General features: G+C 35.6%; 2 protein-coding genes across 2 annotated transcripts in view; both read left to right on the top strand.

Moving 5' to 3' along the window:
• Positions 1 to 20,384, top strand: part of LOC126773769 (RING finger protein nhl-1) — a 440,095-nt gene that overhangs the window by 195,856 nt on the left and 223,855 nt on the right. The gene's annotated exons all lie outside the window — the stretch shown is intronic.
• LOC126773818 (5-hydroxytryptamine receptor) overlaps positions 12,663 to 20,384 on the top strand; it is a 102,488-nt gene continuing 94,766 nt past the window's right edge. Inside the window, exon 1 of the mRNA XM_050495014.1 lies at positions 12,663 to 12,947. The gene's annotated coding sequence lies outside the window, so the exon portion shown is untranslated. The remainder of the gene's footprint in view (positions 12,948 to 20,384) is intronic.

The following is a 20,384-nucleotide window of genomic DNA, read 5'->3' as shown; positions in this document are numbered from 1 at the left end:
CCTGTCACCTCAGACTACGGGGAGGGCCATTGTGCAACTTTGAAATGGGGTCTGCGTTTTATGAGGTCAATTAATAGGAATTACGGTATATACGTCATTAGCACATTGCTTCCTTTCCAGGTTTTTAATTTCGTTTTAAATATGCCCATACAAATTTCTTTTTTTTAAATAACGAACATTGTTTTCAATTTTGTTAGCACGGTTGATGCATTTTAGAACGATTGTATATTTAATGATTGGTATTTACTGATTTGATAGAAAATGGTACAGTCAGCATAAAAAACAAAAAATTTTCGCATAATAAAAATACTTTTTTTTTTTTATATTCGCCGGGAGGGCAAATGACTCTACTCCACCTGATGGTAAGTGGTAGTAGAGTCCAAACGCGACGACGGCCAGTACAGACGGGAAAAACGTTCTGCACTAGCCGCCTTCGCCTTGCCGGCCCGCAAGATGCCTCTTCACGCCTCGTTTGAAGGATCCCGGGTTGTAAGAGGAGGGGAACACGTGAGCTGGTAAGGAATTCCATTTTTTGGAAGTGCGACAAAGAAAGGAGTTGCCAAATTTCTTTTGGTGGTTTTTACTTTAATTCTTTATCCAACTAAGTACTAAATATTAACACTTTTATGAAATATTCAATCAGTTATGATTATTTATACATAATTAAAATAAAATACATTTAAGTCAAACATCATTATGATATTTCAATTTGTAATTTTATAGACTTCATTCTATTCTTATTAAAAAAAAGAAATTGCATAAGATCTATATAAAACTAATGTATATGATTCAAATATATATGTTTCAACACACAACAGGGTTTAATAGAAAATCGAGGATGTTCGGTGTCAAGGAGAATCTATATTACCTTCATATACGTTTGAAAATGCTTGCTCGATACCGCCCGTAATATTTTCGAAACACAAACTAAAGACAGCCTTAATACAAACAGAATCAACTGTTCTTTAAGTTGAATATTTATTGGTTTTCGCCAGCGGATTCACCCGCGTGTCAGGCGTGTTGAGTGGTTAAGACGTGAAAGCATTAGACAAAAACAAACGAATACACACACTCACCTTAGCATTTATAATATTAGTTAGGATATGCGATTTAATAGTGTATGTTATATATGTTAGATATGCTATATGTTAGAAGGTCGATCATTCCTTTTAATCCTCAATTTATTGGTTGGATTTAAGTGTAACGGGGCTTTATGTAACGTTAGAGCATTATGTTCCTGACGCAAAAAAATTTTGTAGATATATTATTTTCAATTCTTTTTTAATTCAAAAAAATCATATTAATTTAATACATCGCGTAACATAAAAACTAACATAAACTCTCGTTTGATGTAAGTTTTTATGTTACGCGAATATTTTTTTAAAGTCTCGCGTTCAAAGCGCGTTTGAAGCGCTTTGCTTCAATATAATTTACATTACAAATGATAAACGTGGCTACCAAGTCTTGGATTGTTCAATTTGAACGTTGTATTAAGAGCAGTTTTTCTACCAAACTATCACTTGTGTATTAGCTTTGAACAATGAACAAAACAAAAACAAAAAAAATATGTGTGATGTAGCTTTTAGATTTTATATGCTGTGTATATCGTTCATTGTTCGTCACCTTTTCTTTCATCTCGCTTTTTCGTTTAATCTTTCGTTTGATGCGGAATTACTTCACCGAGCTCCCTTATGTCCACATTAGTTTAGTATTTTTATTGTTTTTAGAGTCGAGATAGTTTAGCGGATTGAAACACATAATATAATACCGGAAGGTCACTGGTTGTGTGATAACGGGTCACGAGTGGTGTGATCACGGGTCATTTTGTGTGGTCATTCTTAAAGTAAAATTTTTTTTGTTTGAGTAGAAAGAAAAATTAGCGGTAAATCTGGATTATAACTTGCGATCAATGCATTCCATGTCTTATATGCACTGAGCCATGTTGGCTTGTTGGTTTTACTCCCATTTGGTTAAAGTAAAAAATATATATTTTCTCCACATAAGATTTATTTCTCAAGGGCTGGCAACGCACCTGCAAGCCCTTGGGTGTTGCAGATGTCCATGGGCGGTGGTAGTCACTTTCCATCAGGTGAGCCTCCTGCTCGTTTTCACAGTCTAACAAAAAAAAGTATATTCATGTAGCAGAATTCCGTTTTTAAAATTCGAATGATTTCGTCCGCATCTGTTGAAAATCTGTCACATATGTATCCGTATTGAAGTAGCGTATTGGAATTAACTCAACACTTAAACAGGCGTGCTTCTCAAAAGAAAGGTCTTAGTCCTGTGGGACATTTATATTTGTTAAACAATATTTAGCGTAATCATGTCCTCACTTCGTAAAATTAGTAAACGTATTGAATTATCTTAAGCAGAAGAGCAAACCAATTTGTTAATGGCACTCAACGTTTTCGCGTGATAAAATCAAAATAACAATTTATAAAGTAATTTCTTGCTCCAGCGCGCCCCTGTATAAACAAGACGTTTTATGTTTGAACGTCACACACACATTAAGGACCCTAATATCACATACACGCATAAACATATAATCATCATCCGGAAGGCCATGAATGATTCATTTAAGGATTTGGGATTATAACAAAATGGCCCTAAATATCAGATAAATATTGGATAACAAGTTTTTTTTATAATAGGTAGGCGGTCGAGCTAATGGGCCATCTGATGGTAAGGTGGTCACCACCGCCCATTAGACAATAGACAATAGACATTAGTATTGTAAGAAATATTAACCATCGCTTAAATCGCCAAAGCGCCACCAACTTGTTATATCCCTTGTAGTTAAAATATCCCACTCACTCTACAAATAGAACCCAACATTAGTAAATACTGCTGTTTGGCGATAGAATATATTTTTCTTTTATAGAATAGGACGGCGGACGAGCATATGGGCCATCTGATAGTTAGTGGTCACCAAACGCCCTTAGACATTGGCATTGTAAGAAATGTCAACCATCGCTTACATAGCCAATGCGTCACCAACCTTGGGAACTAAGATTTTATGTCCCTTGTGCCTGTAATCACACTGGCTCACTCACCCTACAAACCAGAACACAACAATATCAATTACTGCTGTTTTGCGGTAGAATATCTGATGAGTGGGTGGTACCTACCCAGACGAGCTTGCACAAAGCCCTACCACCAGTAAGTAATATGTGATAAATTGGTCGTACATAGACGGACTGGCACAAAACCAAGTAAGCTAAGAAAGTTTCATACTGAGCTTAATCAAAATCATTTTAGTAAGAATTCCAATACAAGTTTAAAGTGTAATACTTAACTGGTGCTCACAAGAAAAAACAAAGACTTTTTTATATTATATATATTTATCTGTAATATATTTTATCTTTAATATCTTTTAAAAACTTTTGTGCAATATATTTAGCGAAATAATTATTCTCGTAAATTAATCTTGGCAAAACATAATTCCTTTATAATTGTATTATATTTGTAGATTTTAGTTCATACATCACAGTGGACGGACGAAACTCATTTTAGTTAATAACTAAAGTTAATTTATCCTGGAACAACACTTAGTTGAAACTAAACGTGCGAAATGAGTTAAACCTAAATCCTTTGCAGAGCTCAGGTTGTCCTTTCGTGTTCATAGGTTTTGTTAAAAATTATATTTACTATATCGTTTTATTTTTTTTATATTCGCCGGGAGTGCAAATGACTCTACTCCACCTGATGGTAAGTGGTAGTAGAGTCCAAACGCAACGACGGCCAGTACAGACGGGAAAAACGTTCTGCACTAGTCGCCTTCGCCTTGCCGGCCCGCAAGATGCCTCTTCACGCCTCGTTTGAAGAAACCCGGGTTGTAAGAGGAGGGGAACACGTGAGCTGGTAAGGAACTCCATTTTTTGGAAGTGCGACAAAGAAAGGAGTTGCCAAATTTCTTTGTTCGCTATGGAATTGATATCACAGTTAGGCGGTGACATCGAGAACCAGCTCGCGTGGACTTACGAAGGAAGGGGGAAGCAGGAATTAGAGAGAATAATTCCTAAGAGTACTCGCCGTGATACAATCGATAGAAAGCGCTCAGTGCTGCTATCTCATGATGCAATTGTAAAGGTTCAAGGGTGTTTGTGATCTTTACGTCGCCAATAATGCGTACTGCACGTCGCTGCAACCGGTCCAAGGCCTCCAGTAGATACTCAGCGGAGCCATCCCAAAGGTGCGAGCAATATTCCACGCAAGACCGTACCTGTGTTTTGTACAGCAGGCACAGTTGTTGTGGCGTGAAAAAACGCAGCACCTTGTTCAGAACTCCGAGTTTCCGTGAAGCTGTTTTTATAACAGCCTCGATGTAATCCCTTGGACTAAGGTCGCAGCAAACGTCAATCCCAAGCATGGCGATTTTGCTTTGCATCACCAGCGGAGTACCACAGAGGGAGGGAAGAGGGGAAAATGTTGACTTTTTCGCCGTGTGAGCACGAACCTGTGTTTTCTTGGCATTAAACTCAACAAGATTATCAGAGCCCCATTTGGCGATGAGCTCTAATGTCCTATCGAGTTCAATGACAAGATCCTTCCGCCTCTCCTCAATTTCCGCCCGCCCAGCCACTGCGCGTCCGTGGTATCCACCATGCACTGTACTATCGTCTGCATAGCAATGTATGTTCCCAAGAGAGAGTATATAATTGATATGCAAAAGAAAGAGCGTGGGAGATAGCACAGATCCCTAGGGGACCCCAGCATTCACTACATAGAATTGTGAAGCGCAACCATCAACTAAAACACGAAGGCTACGCTTGTGTAGCAAGTTGGCAATCCAGGTGCATAGCTGAGCAGGTAGACCATATGCCGTCAGCTTGGAGAGAAGACTTCTGTGCCAGACCCTGTCGAAAGCCTTGGAGATATCAAGGCTGACAGCCAACGATTCTCCATGCTTGTCGATAGCTTCACCCCCGAGGTTTGTTACGTACGCTAGAAGATCACCTGTGGACCGTTTTGGTCGAAACCCGTACTGACGATCATTAATTAGACAGTGATCTTCTAGGTAATGGATCAGTTGGTTGTTTAAAATCCGTTCCATCACCTTACAAAGTACTGAGGTGATAGCTATTGGCCGATAATTTGCCGGGTCAGACCAATCCCCTTTTTTGGGAACCGCTTGTACATTAGCTCTTCTCCAAGCCTCCGGCACACATCCCGAAGAGAGAGATAGTTGGAACAGGCGCGTTAACACAGGAGACAGCTCCGCTGCGCACTTCTTCAGCACTATGGCTGGTATTCCATCGGGACCGCTAGCTTTGCGTACATCAAGTGATTGCAGCTCCGCACGCACATTACGTTGCCTGATTTTGATGTCAGGCATCGTATGGCCATATGAAGGTATTGTAGGTGGCAGCGCACTACAATCATCGATGACGGAATTATCGGCAAAGAGTTTAGCCAGGAGATCAGCTTGCTCTTGCGGACTGTAAGCTAGCGATCCGTCCGGATTTCTGAGCGGTGGTAGCGAAGGTTGGCAGAAATTGTTTTGCACAGACTTGGTCAGAGGCCAGAAGCTACGGGAGCCCCTAGGATGCGAAACAAGATCATGACCAATCTGTACAATGCGCTGTGCATCCGCTCTCGTGTATGCCTTTCTACAGGACTTGGAATTTTTATTGTAGTTTGCTTTCAGTGAGTCAATGTTAGATGGCCCCGCTAATGCAGCCGTTGATCCACTTGCGATATGCCGCCTGCTTAGATGATACAGCATCGGTACATTCACGAGTGAACCAACAGTTACGCGTACCCCTACTGACGAGATCTGAGCTAGGAATGTAGTATTCCATTCCCAACATGATCTCGCCAGCAACAGCAGTGGCACTAGCTGTCGGGTCATTCCCACTGAAGCAACGTTCTTTCCAAGGGACCGACGCATAGTAATCGCGCATACCGTCCCAATCTGCCGACTTATAGTACCAAACGCGACGTTTGTATACCGCTAGTGGCGGCAGCTTGGCCTGTGGCACTCTGCTAGATATAAGGCCGTGATCCGAAGAGCCAAGAGGAGCCTGAACCACAACCTGATATTCCACCGGGTGAGAAGTCAGCAGAAGGTCCAGTAGAGAAGGTGCTTGCCCATCAATGTCTGGTATCCTGGTGGGCTGATCAACCAGTTGACGACGACGAACCAGGTCCACACGTACCACCAACATGGAGAAGGAGGGGTTCTTCAAGCAGCGCAGTCGGTGACAGCAAACATCCGTCCTGACTAACAAGCATACTCCGGCTTTCGCTTTGAAGGATTCTTCAAGCGTGTAGCCGGGATAATTAAGGTAGCTGGTATCGGCAGGAATGAGTATTTGTGTCTCCGTGAGAAATAACATTGCTGGCCGTGCTGTTTCGAGATGGTGGTGGACAGCGTTGAGGTTAGCGTGGAGTCCACAGATGTTAGAGAAACTCGACCTCAAACAGCGAGGGTATGGTGGGGGTGTGCACCGCTGTACGACCGTTATTCCTGTTTTGTTGCGCTACCATTTGGAAAAAAAAATGGAAAAGAGACGTGAAGCGAGCGACGTATTGCCACGATAGGGATAGGCAAAGTGTGGAGGCGTGTTTCCCCAAGTGGTTGCCAAAAGGAAAAATACACTGACCCGCCGCACGGAAGGGCCCCCGAACCGAAGTGGCCGCCGGGACCCCACCTTCCGGTCACCAACCGGCACGACGGTCCACCCCGAGATTTTGCGTGGCCTGGTAGGGCAGCCTCGCGAGCTGGTTAGGCATGCTCGGGCCCCTGTACTGTGCCACGGGCGGCCAGCGGAACAGCCGTTTTTTCGGGTCTCCCTGTCCGGCAGGTCAATACAGTTTCCCCCGGCATTAGTTCAACAGCCGTCTCCATTGGACCAACACCCATCGCGGCAATACTTGCTCGGGCAATAATCGTGTTGTTGTGATAAAAAAAAATCCTCTAAAAAATCTTTTACATGATATAAAATATACAACATGTATTTCCATTTGTATTACTAAGAATAATAAAAGCTTCTACTATCGAAGAATAACTTACTAATTTAGCATAAAACTTCATCTTCTTAGATTCGATTTTAAAATCAATAGATTAGGATTAGGCTTTGGCTACCACAAACATTGCTATTGAGAAAAAAATAGAATATTTTGGAATGTGGAGCTACGGTTTGACAACGAGGCAATTAGCGCATTGTATTCTGATCCTAGATATTAGAACGATGTTCTCTAGTTATGTTAAATATTTATTTTTTGAATTTTGAAAAATATAATTCAAATACAGATTTTTTTTTTATTAAAATATTTTTGACGTGAATAATTGAATTTCATTTATTTATTTTTCAATTTCAATTGATTACTGTCGATATTCCAATGCACGCAAGAAAAATGCACCTTATAAAGGATTTTCTATGGTTCAAACAAACGAGATGATCCCTGGAACGTATAATCCTAACGTCTAATGAAAAGAAAGAACTTCTAAAAGACTAAAAGCTGAAGCAGATAAACATTCTTTATTTATAATATTGACAGAATGGAGTGACAATTTGAACACATAAATGACTTTATATTTTAAAGAGAGAATCTGGACTCTGTGTCGGATGCCTGTGTTAAGAGATGAATTATAAATACACAATTATATGTGATAATATTAGATCTTCGTGTGCGATTTCAATCGGTAACCATTATAAGCAGAACCAATAGCCAATCAGTCAAGAAAAAATTAAGTGCTCGAGTGTGTGCGCAACCATAAATGCATATGCTATTCCTCATAATCCGATAGCTTGGCAATCCGCCATGTTTGGACACAATTCAAACGCTGGACTAACGAGTTTTTCGTGTTGCTTAAGAGTATTTATAGGCAGAAAAACTTTTTAAAGGCACGACACAGGATTTGAATCCAGGACCTTGTAAGCAACCTAAACCTAACTACTAGAATGTGAGATAGGATTCCAATGGTTTTTATGATGTTTCTCACTCTAATTATTAAATATTACACTTCTATTAAATTAAATATATTTCTGGAGTAACTCGTGTCTTCATGATATATATTGAAATCTGAAATCTGAGCACATCTTGCAAGACGTGGCCATTAAAGAAAACAATAGACAAAGACGCGATGTAATGAAATATTCTATTATAACATCGAGAGGTAGTTGCATCTACCAACATTCAAAAGTATAACAACCACAAAATACAAATAACACATACTTCGTGGTAGGGCTTTGTGCAGCCACCCCTTACATATCACATATTATCGCGTTTGAAGTTGAGTGAGCCAATGACGTTTGAAGGTTGAGGTACAAGCGACATAACTTTTTTTATAGTATGGGTAGACAGACGAGCATATGGGCCACCTAAATGTAAGTGGTCAGCAACACCCATAGACATTGTAAGAAATATTGACCATCGCTTACATCGCCAGTGCGCCACCAACCACCACTTCTTAGTTCCCAAGGTTGTTGGAACATTAGCTCATTAGAGATATAGAGAGATTTGCCACCAACCTGACTTCTTACGTTTTTTTAAATAAAAAAAAAACCTTTACTAAATTATATAGTCTTTCAATTAACAATAAATATGTCTACAGTATGTAATTGTACCACAAAGGGAGAGAAGGTTTGGAGTTTACTCAGCAACGCTAAACCAAAGCAGGTTGGCGCATACACGTTTTCATACGCCATATGCAGGTTTCCTCACGATGCGGTCCCTTACCACGAAATACTATTATGATATATAATATTGTGATTATTTAATGGATTTGAACTCAGAATCATCGGCTAAAATTAACGAACACTCATCACGTTCAATAGCATACGTATGCATGCTGTTTTCTTTTAATCATTATGTTATACAAAAATCAGTACGGATGTCAAGACAACCTTAAAATTTTCAGACATAAAATACATACAAAAATGATCATAAAATTATATTACCATGATACATTATGAGCGTCTATAATAAAATCTAGATATTTTACGTTACGTATATAACGATAATCTCGAAAAACAATGATGCGATGAAATTCGATTTTTAAATAAATTTAAAATGAAATACTAATAAAATAACAATAAACCAAAAAAAGCTAAGAAATATATCGAGCTTGCGTGTTCAAATACAATTAGAATAAATATTACTTATAACATTTGCTAATATTATACATTAATAAAATTATACTATATATTAAAGCTGATGGGCTATATAATGCTAATATACATATGCATATATAACCACTGATATTATTCAAGCAAGAGAATTATGGTTTGCCCTTCTTTAACGCTGCAACTGTACTGTAGGGTTTTGTTCAAGCACATCTGGGTAGGTACCACCCACTCATCAGATATTCTACCGCAAAACAGCAGTACTTCGTATTGTTGTGTTCCGGTTTGAAGGGTGAGTGAAAGTTCGTTGGTAGTGTATTTGCGATGTAAGAGACGGTTAACATTTCTTACAACGCCTATGTCTACTGGCGTTGGTAACCACTTACCATCAGGTGGCCCATGCTCGTCCGCCTACTTATACTATAAAAAATATAAAAAATGTCAATAAAAAGGTGGTTTTCACTGAACCGCCGACGGATGTGAAACGTTGGTATGATTATTGAAAAAAAAAACTGGTCGGCTTGCAGAAGTGCCTAAATCAATGTTAGGATTAACATCGATGGGCATGGGGTATGGAATTAGGAGTTGTGTGCCCTGAAGCACCTCATAAGCGTAAGTCGGCATAATTAAACTAATAAAAAATACAATTTATTTCGTTCGCTCTGGAAATGTAACGGCCTTTATATAATTAGCATGAAGATTGTCATTAGTTATTTGATTACTTATTAATACCTACGGTATCTTTGTTTAGTTGTTGTATTCTTATTTTTAAATTATCTTTCTTTTTTGTTAATATTTATTTTAACGATAGATATCCACCAACCCGCATCGGAGCAGCGTTGTGGCAAAAGCTCTAAATCTTCTCTTCAAAAAGGGAGACGAGGCCTTAGCCTAGCCGTGGGATATTCACAAGCTGTTACCAAACGATGGAGATGAAATCCTATCATATTGTGTGTAACAAACCGATTTTTATGAAACTAAAAAAACACGAACAAATGATAATATCCCAGGCAAACATTTAAAAAAATTATCAAATTTTTAAAAAATAATAATAATAATATCCTGGGACATTTATCACACACAGTCATCTGATCCCAAATTAAGCTTGTACAAAGCTTGTACTATGGCAAACCAGACAACTGATATATTACATATACTATTTTATTTTTTTTGTAAATACATACTTATAAAGATAATTACATCCAGACTCAGGACAAAGAGACATGTTCAGTTAAATACATATTATATACTGTTAATTCTTAATTTTAGAAAGATGGATTTACTCGCATTGCTTTAGAATTCATAATTTAGGGTTAAATCATTCCACGCTTAGCCTTTGTTAAGAAACCCGATGTCAGGGTTTTGAAATAACGATACCAGACTATTCTGACTTTTCATTGGTCATTAAACGTGTTCGTTATTTAAATTAATCATTTCAAAAACCGTTATAAGCTGACTTAACACATTCAATGTATAACACATGCTATTGTCCATAACCAACTCCCTCGTTAGCTTATAAAGCCGCAAGCCACATAGGTACAAATAAAATTGTTATTAGATTTTTCGTTAAGAAATTCTCAGAAGGAACACAGAGTGAATATTGGCAGTATCCACACTGCCGTCTTGGTTTTATTAACCGTAAAGCTGTCGGTCTTGCAAATAAACTTCCGGTTCCATTTGTAATTTCGTACACATTTGCGCTGTATTCTACATCCAGTGCAGCTGGCTAGTCTCGCTTAAAAATGACCCCCATGACAAGACTCAATCAGGCGAACGTCATCATTGTCCAAATTTATTTATTACATGATATTTTGCATTAACATAAATTTTATTTAAGCGAGGCGGGAGGTATTACTCTTCTGCAACGTGAGCTCGCTATCCTAAGACTCGTGTGTTCTAGCAACGGAGCCATCGCATAATCATCGTGTATAAAATTATTAGAAATAAACTGTGTCACAAATACTATATAAAATGTTTCAAAACAAAATGAGCTAGTTTTAGTAAAACTTTATGATTTTATCTGAAAATCTTCCTTCCAATTAACTGTCATTATAAAACTAACACCACGTTCCGACTTCGTACTGGTGAAATTCAGACAAAGTTGTCCCTTTAATTTTTTAATTTAATTGTTAACTTAAGTTACAAATTTTGGATGATAAAAAATATATTTTCGGTAGGACTAGACTCAAAGTCTACGTAGCAAAACTGTGCTAAATTACAAGTCAATCGGACTTATAATTTCGGAGATCTCATGATTTGTCATTCAGTCAGCAGTATATATATATTGTACACGCATTATAGAAGAATTAATAAATTGATTCAATTTTTACTGATGCCATAATTAACGGCGCACAAAAGCAATTGAATTGGAAAACACTTTTGATTCTGGTGATAATGTAATCAAGTTTAATCAATATCATCATGCTGCTAATATTATAAATGTGAAAGTTTGTTTGTTTGTATGTCTATTACTCAATCACACAATAGAAAGCTTATATCTATGCTCATAGGCAATCTAATACCTCTCCCATAACGCAGGCAAAACTGTGGGTGCGAAGTAGTCTCTTTATTTATTTCTTAAATGCCAAAAATTAAAATTTTTCTTCAAATTACATAGAAATAATATCAAAAGCAATGAAAAATGCAAGTGTTTTATAATAAACAACAAACTATTTCTTCATATGAATTATATTCAACCCTATTCCCACAATTCACTCGGGCGAAGTCACTGACTGAACTTAGCGGTAAATTACTGCTATTATTCATAACATTATAAAACAAAATTTCATATTAAATTCACCGTACAATGCGTACATAAGTATACTATTTATGTTTTTCAATTTTATACACAATGCTACAAAAAATATGATAAAAAGCGTGGAGTTAGTTTTCATGAATTTCTTTTCAGATTTTATAAGACTGTGATATATACATACTCGTAATACATGACTAAGCCCGCCCGCGGCTTTACCCGCTTGTAAGGGGTGCGGACAGTTAATCTATGTGTTAAGTCAGGACATAAGCTATTTCTATTTCAAATTACACCCTAATCCGTTCAGACATTTTCGCGTGATTGAGTAACAAACATATAAGCTTTCACATTTTTAATAGTAGTAAGATTAATAAAGTAACTTAAATTTAATATATCTTTTAAAATAATTCAAAATTGCTGGTAAATATCGCTGGTAATATGGTCATATGCGAACAATATAATAATTATTAATTGCTTTATTAACTCTTATAAAAAAAAAACAAAGCCAAAAAAAAAAATTATAAATAAATCCAAAATGTTATCTTTCGAAAAATATTATATACTCACCAATATAATCCAATGAGTGACAAATAGGAAGTGTTTTAATTGCACTGGTAAACCAATTATACGGACGCTAGAGTATCCCTGCCACATTAGAGTGGGAAGCAAACATCACACATTCGGAAAAAGGACAATGCACAAAGACCGTGCCTAATTTTTCGCACTAGCTCAACGGAGTCTGCAAAGGCGAAATCAACAGTTTTGCGCGCGCCACGGTTCACCCCTCAGTGGCTCAGTCTAACCTTGTCCGTTGTACTAAGCGCACGTTTCCATCCGCACTCATATAATACGAATAACATTCGAAATTTGAATTTATTTTAAACGGAACATTTTTTGGTTTTAATTAAAAACCAAAAAAAATAAAACGTCGTTTTATTTTTTTTTTCTCTGACACTAAACATTTGAATTATTTATTTATCGTGATAAGTGTTGTGATTCGTAATATAGCTTATGATGTGGTACATCAAAGATATGGGGTAACTTTATTATGATTGCATGATACGAATCGTAATGACAAAATGATTACCAGAGATCTGGAACGGCACTGAAAATATAGCGGCCAGGTAACGTACACTTTTTTATACAATTAATATATTTTTATAATCTAGAATTTGACTTAGAAAAATAAACAATTTCTTCGATATAGCTTGCTTTTCAACAGATTGAAAAAAAAAATATCGAATTAACATTGGAAACAATGTTTCGATTTTTGAAAAAAAAAACTTTTCATAATAAAAAAGTATTATTTTACACTGTTTTAATATTTGATAGAATCAATTAGTTTTGAAATAAATAAATGAAGCACTGATACAAAATATAAAAAAATAATAAAATGTAGAAATAGTTCGTATTACGTACAATAGAATAATGAACGAACATGAAACCAAATTAATCTAACAAAAATACCTCAAAAAAGTCGTTAAATGTTTCATTGCCTTCGGGATTTGTATTTACTTCTACGATATGTATAACAAATTCTCATTTATTATATTTTCTTATTAAATAATTAATTAAAATATAGGGATAATCATTTTTACAAAGCTAATTAGTTGCTTTTTGGGTTTTATTATGTTAAGAAACTGTAATTATTACATATATTATAATATGAATTAAATTGTACAAAAGCCGAGTTGCCACTAGTAAGTTCACACTTAGTTCATAAGTACACAGCAAGAAACATGTAATTTAATTCCATTTATTGGAATTTGTTCTAAAGAAATTTAGATCTCATTTGGAATTTTGTAATTTTAAACATAGGTGATTTTTTTGTCATTGCTTAAATTAATTCAGAAGTAACATATAAAGTAAAATTATTACTATATTAACAAATATTTTAAGTTATAATATGAATAATTAAAGTGAATACAGCTTTGAATGTTTTTTGAGCTCTAGATAAATATATCTTGAGTTCGTGTAATTGGAAAATTTAATACGAAGATGACGGGTTTGTTTAGTTTAGGACGTATATAGAAGATTTAACTTAATCTTTTATTTAACTTGTTCTAGTTTTACCAAATATTTCCTGTCGTAGGAGTAAATTGTAATATTATTAAAAAAAATCATCACAATTTAATTCCCTTCTAAATCAAACGTTCGAATTATAAAAAAATAAATTGAATGGCTTATGTATAAAATAAATAGTTTTTGATATATTTTTCTAAAATATTCAGTAAACGTTTTAAAACCAGCCAGTTCAGAAATAAAGGAGACATTTGAATGGACAAAAAAGGTCTTAAAGGTTTTCGGTACTTTGAGTTTTTCAAGCACTAAATTGATTTTTATGATTAATCTTAGTCGATGATGAAAAATCACATCGGGTTTGCAGGAGTTAAGCTTGTGTTGCATAAACATATTTAGCATATACTTTACTTAATCTCACACTTAATGACTTAGTGCCATCCACTCATTAAATATTCTACCGCCAACCAGTAATACTTCGTACTGTTGTGTCCCGGTTTGAAGAAGCCACTGTAACTGCAGACACAAGTGACATAATTTCTTTCTTCCCAAGGTTTGTGGCGCATTGACGGTGTAACGAATGGTTAATATTTCTTATAGAACCAAAGTCTATGGGCGGTGGTGACCATCATTACTATCAGATTGTCCATTTACCGGTCCACCTTCTATTGTTTTAATTATATTAATTGTCATCTTTTTATAATGAAAATAATAACTCCAGACAAAATCGATATTTTTCTGTTGATTCCCTTACAGCTTTTAAAATGCTTTATATAAAATTGTCTTCGCCAGTTGTACATTAATTCATTGAGGCTATGTATTAGTGGGATTGAGAATTTCATTTTTACTTGTGTTGTCACAAAGCAGACTTCAATAAGTTATAAAAAATAATCTTATTAGTAAAGCCTAATACTCTGTTACTTAATATATCTCTTTTTTTCATAATATATGTAAGCGGACGAGCATATAGGCCACCTGATGGTAAGTGGTCACCAACGCTTATAGACATTGGCATTGTAAGAAATGTACATCGCTTACATCGCCAATGCGCCACCAACCTAGGGAACTAAGATGTTATGTATCTTTTGCCTATAATCACACTGGCTCACTCGCCTTTCAAACAAGAACACAACAATACCAAGTGAGTGAGCTAGTTTAATTACCGGCACAAGGGACATACTCGTACCATCTTAGTTCCCAAGGTTAATGGCGCATTGGTGAAGTAAGCGATGGTTAACATTTCTTACAATGTCAATGTCTATGGGTGTTGGTGACCACTTACCATCAGGTGGCTCATATGCTAGTACGCCTACCTATACTATAAAAATGTATTCATAGAAAAAAGAAAGGTGAAACATATGTTTTTCGTATAATCTATTCTATAATATACTTTAAGCTACATGCAAATCTTAAAATTTGTTATATACATATGTGTTTTTCATAGGATTAATTCTATAAAAAGATAAGTGCCGTTTCTGATAGCTTCTGATTAAGTTTACTCAAAAATATATTTATTCCTAAAACACGCATCTCTATTCTTTCAAGTAATTAATAATCCATTATCATCCCAATGAGATATGAATGAGATCCCAATAAGAAACCTAATCCGCTACTTCTCAAAGGATTCGAGGTTACACGCGCATTAAAATTTACTCCGCAACATTGTTCCGAAAGAATGAACCGACGGAGTTTACGCCGTTTGCGTAACAAACCATGAATTTTAAATAGAAATTAAGCAAACTCATTAATTATTTCCTAACTTTAAATCTACTGTTAATGAGGATAGGTGTAACTAGCGGTGAGTCGAAGTTATTGGTTTATCCGTTAAGAAATTCAGTAGCAATTCGGAGTTGGGATGTTGGCAGCGTTATACTGACGCCTAGGAAAGATCATAAAGCCATTTATGCGTTTCGCCTAATCTTTTTTAGGTCGTATTGGATTGTCAGCTTAAATCAGACTATAAGAGTAAGGAAATAGAGAGTGCATCTCTGCAAACACTTGCTTATTTTATATATAGATATTGTTCGTAGAGGTATAGCCATTGTTATTGACCATAATTGAAATGCATTCGACAGGAGCTACCAATTACATAGCAACATTCAAGTTCAACCAGATACTGAATTATTATCATTTCACATCTTGGCCGCTAACTATTACATTGTTCATATACTTTGTCAGAATTACAGAAATGAGAGAAGGGTACGTGACACTTCTTATTTCCGAGATACAGTTACAAACATTTAATATTTAATAATGTATCTCTTTTTTATAGTATAGGTAGGACGAGCATATAGGCTACCTACTGGTACGTGGTCACCACCGCTCACAGACGTTGGCATTGTAAGAAATGTTAACCACCGCTTACATCGCCAATGCGCCAACATTCTTAGGAACTAAGATGTAATGTATTTTTTGTATACACTCGGTATTGTACTCGATATAACACTCGGTATTGTTTTTTGACGGTACGGATTTAGACGTGCTCAATCACTTTCCATAAGCTTTTCTCTTTGCCTTTGTCGAAAGCCATTATTAAAAACATTTGTCAAATATAACCGACCCATTTAGAAAACCTATAAAAGATTCCATTATTAATGCTTCAAACAAATAATTTCTTAGAGAAATAGCGAGGTACACAACAAAAAATTGTGCTGATGCATACCTACAATTGTTAATATATAAGTATTTTTTTTAATTTATTTACTGTCGATAGCTAGGAGCTTGAATAACTATATTATAAGAGGACGCTTTCGATCAATTAAAAAAGAGATAGTGATCACTTTGCATTTCATCAATGTTTTTGATTTGCGATTTTGTGTAGTATTTTATGTGTGCAAATAAAGATGATCTGTTTCCTACAAATTTTTACAGGTCAGGTAAACGCTTATTTCACATGTAATTAATATAATTACATGTGAAATAAACGTTTTGTCATACTGATCATTTTGATCTGAAATATCTCCTCTTTGGTTAAGAATTCCAAATTCAAATTTATAAATTCATTTAGCTGTACATTTAAGTTTTCAAAACAGTCATTCATTTGTTTTTTCCTCATTATTTTTTTCTTTGGCGGTAATAAGCGTATTACCGCACAATGGAAAACATGAAATATCTGTAAATATACTAGTAGTACCGTTCTACTAGTTCTACCGTGGCACCAGTGCTGCAAAAACAGCTCGAAGGATTAATGATGTGTATGCCGCTGGTGTCGCAAAAGAAAGCACGGTACGTTTTTGGTTTCAACGTTTTCGTTCTGGAAATTTCAACCTTTAGAACTAACTCCGTGGACGGCCGGAGACCAAAGTGGAAAATGAAGAATTAAAGGCTATCGTGGAAGCGGATCCATCACAAAGCACTTCAGAGATAGCTGCAGGCTTCGTGGTAAGTGATAAAACTATATTATTCCACTAGAACCAAATCGAGAAAGTAAAAAATTTGAACGATGATTGAATTGAGTGAATCGAACTTGCAAACACTCTTCGACTGCTGTGTTACTTTGCTCAACCGACACAATAATGAAGGAACTTTAAATCGAATCATTACTTGTGATGAAAAGTGGATACTGTACGATAATCGGAAGTGCTCGTCGCAATGGCTGAACCCTGGAGACCCAGCCAAATCCTGCCCTAAATGAAAATTAACTCAGAAAAAGTTACTTGTGAGTGTTTGGTGGACTAGGGCCTGTGTCGTTCACTACAGCTTTCAAAAATCTGGCCAAACGATTACGGCAGATATCTATTGTCAGAACTGCAAACCATGAAGGAAGAACTAGCTGCTAAACAACCGAGTTTGGTCAATCGCTCTAAGCCACTGCTGCTTCACGACAACGCAAGACCACACACTGCACAACAAACAACCACTAAGTTAGATGAACTACAATTGGAATGTCTGCGACGTTCACCGTACTCCCCGGACCTTACTCCAACAGATTACCATTTTTTCCGGAAATTGGACATTTTTTTATAAGGAAAAAAAATTCAACTTCGATGCGGCAGTCCAAACCGCCTTCAAAGAATTTATTGATACTCGCCCCCATGGTTTTTTAGTAAAGAGATCAATGAACTACCTATGAGATGGCAAAGCGCCTAGATAACAACGATGCATACTTTGATTAATTAAATATATTTTACAAAAAAAAATTTACTTTATATTCCTCCCTTACAAAACGCCAATTCATATGGAAGGACCTAATAATTCTATTTTATAATACGGTTAAAATTACGTATCGTATGGTTTAATTTTTTTTATAGATTCAATATCAAACCATATATTCGAATCTAGTCAATGGATATATCCGTTCGTATTTATTTTTGGTGCATTTTTTAACATAGTATATTATTTCATAATTATATACTTATATAATACATATTTTATATATATATGTATATATGAGTGTAAAATAACAATAAATCGCTAGAAATTAAATTGTTATTTTAATAACTGTATGAGAATAAATAAATTAGTTAATATATAAGTATTATTTAAATTAAGGATAAATTAAATAATGATGATAAGAGTATTAGGACATATTGATAAAGATGAAAGTTTATATGAAAATCTTCCGTTTTTGAGGATATTGGTTGGCAATTCTGAATCACGACGAGAGCACCGCGGATAAAACTCTAGTGATAAATAACTCGTAAAAGGTACAATTAATAATAATAATATAATAATAACCTGGGACATTTTTTCACACACGGTCATCTGATCCCAAATTAAGCTTGTACAAAGCTTGTGCTATGGAAACCAGACAACTGATATATATATATAATTACACCCAGACTCGGGACAAACAGACATGTTCATGCACACAGATGTCTGTCCTGGGTGGGAATCGAACCCACAACCTTCGGCGTGAAAGGCAAGTGTTCTACCAACCACGCCAACCGGCTTGTCAAATAATTACGTCTTTTCATTAATAAACACTGAACTCTCTGAAGTCATCTTGCTTACTTCTCAGACACTCTCTCCGGTTAATAACAGGGTATTTCAAACTTAAGCCCCTCTCTTAACTCAGTCTTCAGCATCCCATTTTGTAAGTTTGCTAGCTCTTGTTCCCGCTTGCAAGAATTCAAATCAGCGTTTTCAGTATTCTCGTGTTTTGTCATCTAAATAAACAGAATTATTTAATACTAGCTGACCCGTGCCCGCTTCGTTAGGCGGTAAGCATTTTTACTTGTGATCGAGTGGCCGAACATTAGTGATATTGTTGCGCGTATTTGATATTTTAAATTATCACTTAAACTATGCAACCAAAAAACAATATGTAAAAAATGAATTTTATTTAAATAAAAATTTCTTGGTAATAAAGCAAATTAATTTTTAAATAGATTGACGTGTTGTAAATGAACAAAATAAACTCTAAGTCTAATAGAAATATAACTCAATTCATTACGACACGGTCGCAGATCCATACCCATGTCATATTATCTCCTTTTATATATATACCTTTAGTCCAAATTATATGCAGTAAAAGGAAAAAGTATTTTGTTTTAAACACTTGAGACGATAAGTTTACTTATTTTGGTAAGAATTTATAATTGTTGATAATATGACCAATAAACATGACCTAATTAAATTATTTTTTCAATATAAAAAACTACTTTTTGTGACTTTATATTTATAAAAGTTATACATATGCTGTCGCTGACTTTTCTCTGTCTCTGAACACAATCATATATCTCTCATCGTTAAGGCAGCGTTCGTAAGAAACGTTTTCGTTCGACCGTTTTTTCTCTGAGTTACTTTGCAAATCCCACTACTACGAAAAATTCTTTTCATTTTTCGGTTTAATATATGCCTATGACACTCACAAATGATGTGGCTTTCTATTGGAAAAAGAATTTTCAAAATCGGTTAAGTAAATCCAGAGACCCCTACAACCTCACAAACTTTACCTGATTATAATTTTCGTATAGATATAGATGTATATATTATAATATACCTATTATTATAACTAAATGAATAAACTAAGAAATAGATGCGTCGTTATTTTTTTTTTATGGCCTGACCCGGAATTTGAACCTGGGACATAAATTTTTACTATAGTAGCAGTGATGTTTATAATTAATATATGTATATTTTAGCCGAGATGACCCAGTGGTAAGAGCGCGTGAATCTAAGCCGATGATCGTGGGTTCAAACCCACTGAATTGGGTGGGCAAGCACCACTGAATTTTCATGTGCTTAATTTATGATTATAATTCATCTCGTGCTTGACGGTAAAGGAAAACATCGTAAGGAAACCTGCATGTGTTCACTAAAATTCAGCCACATGTGTATTCCACATGGTGGAATAAACTCCAAAACCTTCTTCTCAAAAAGGGGGAGGAGGCCTTAGTCCAGCAGTGGGACATTCACAGGCTGTTATTCGTATATTTATTATAAAGATCTTTTTAATACTAAATAAAAACTACTACTTTCAAAGAATTAATTTTAAAAAATTCAATGTCCAAAACGGTATGGTCATAAATAAAAGTCCGTCAGATTCTCATTGGAGGTCCATTAATTAATGTAATTAAAGATCAGGGTACGATAGCCGT

Source organism: Nymphalis io, chromosome 15 (genome assembly GCF_905147045.1).
Source record: "Nymphalis io chromosome 15, ilAglIoxx1.1, whole genome shotgun sequence".
NCBI classification, from domain to species: domain Eukaryota; kingdom Metazoa; phylum Arthropoda; class Insecta; order Lepidoptera; family Nymphalidae; genus Nymphalis; species Nymphalis io.
The sequence above is the reverse complement of the archived record's forward strand: the minus strand, read 5'-3'. Positions and strand labels throughout refer to the sequence as shown.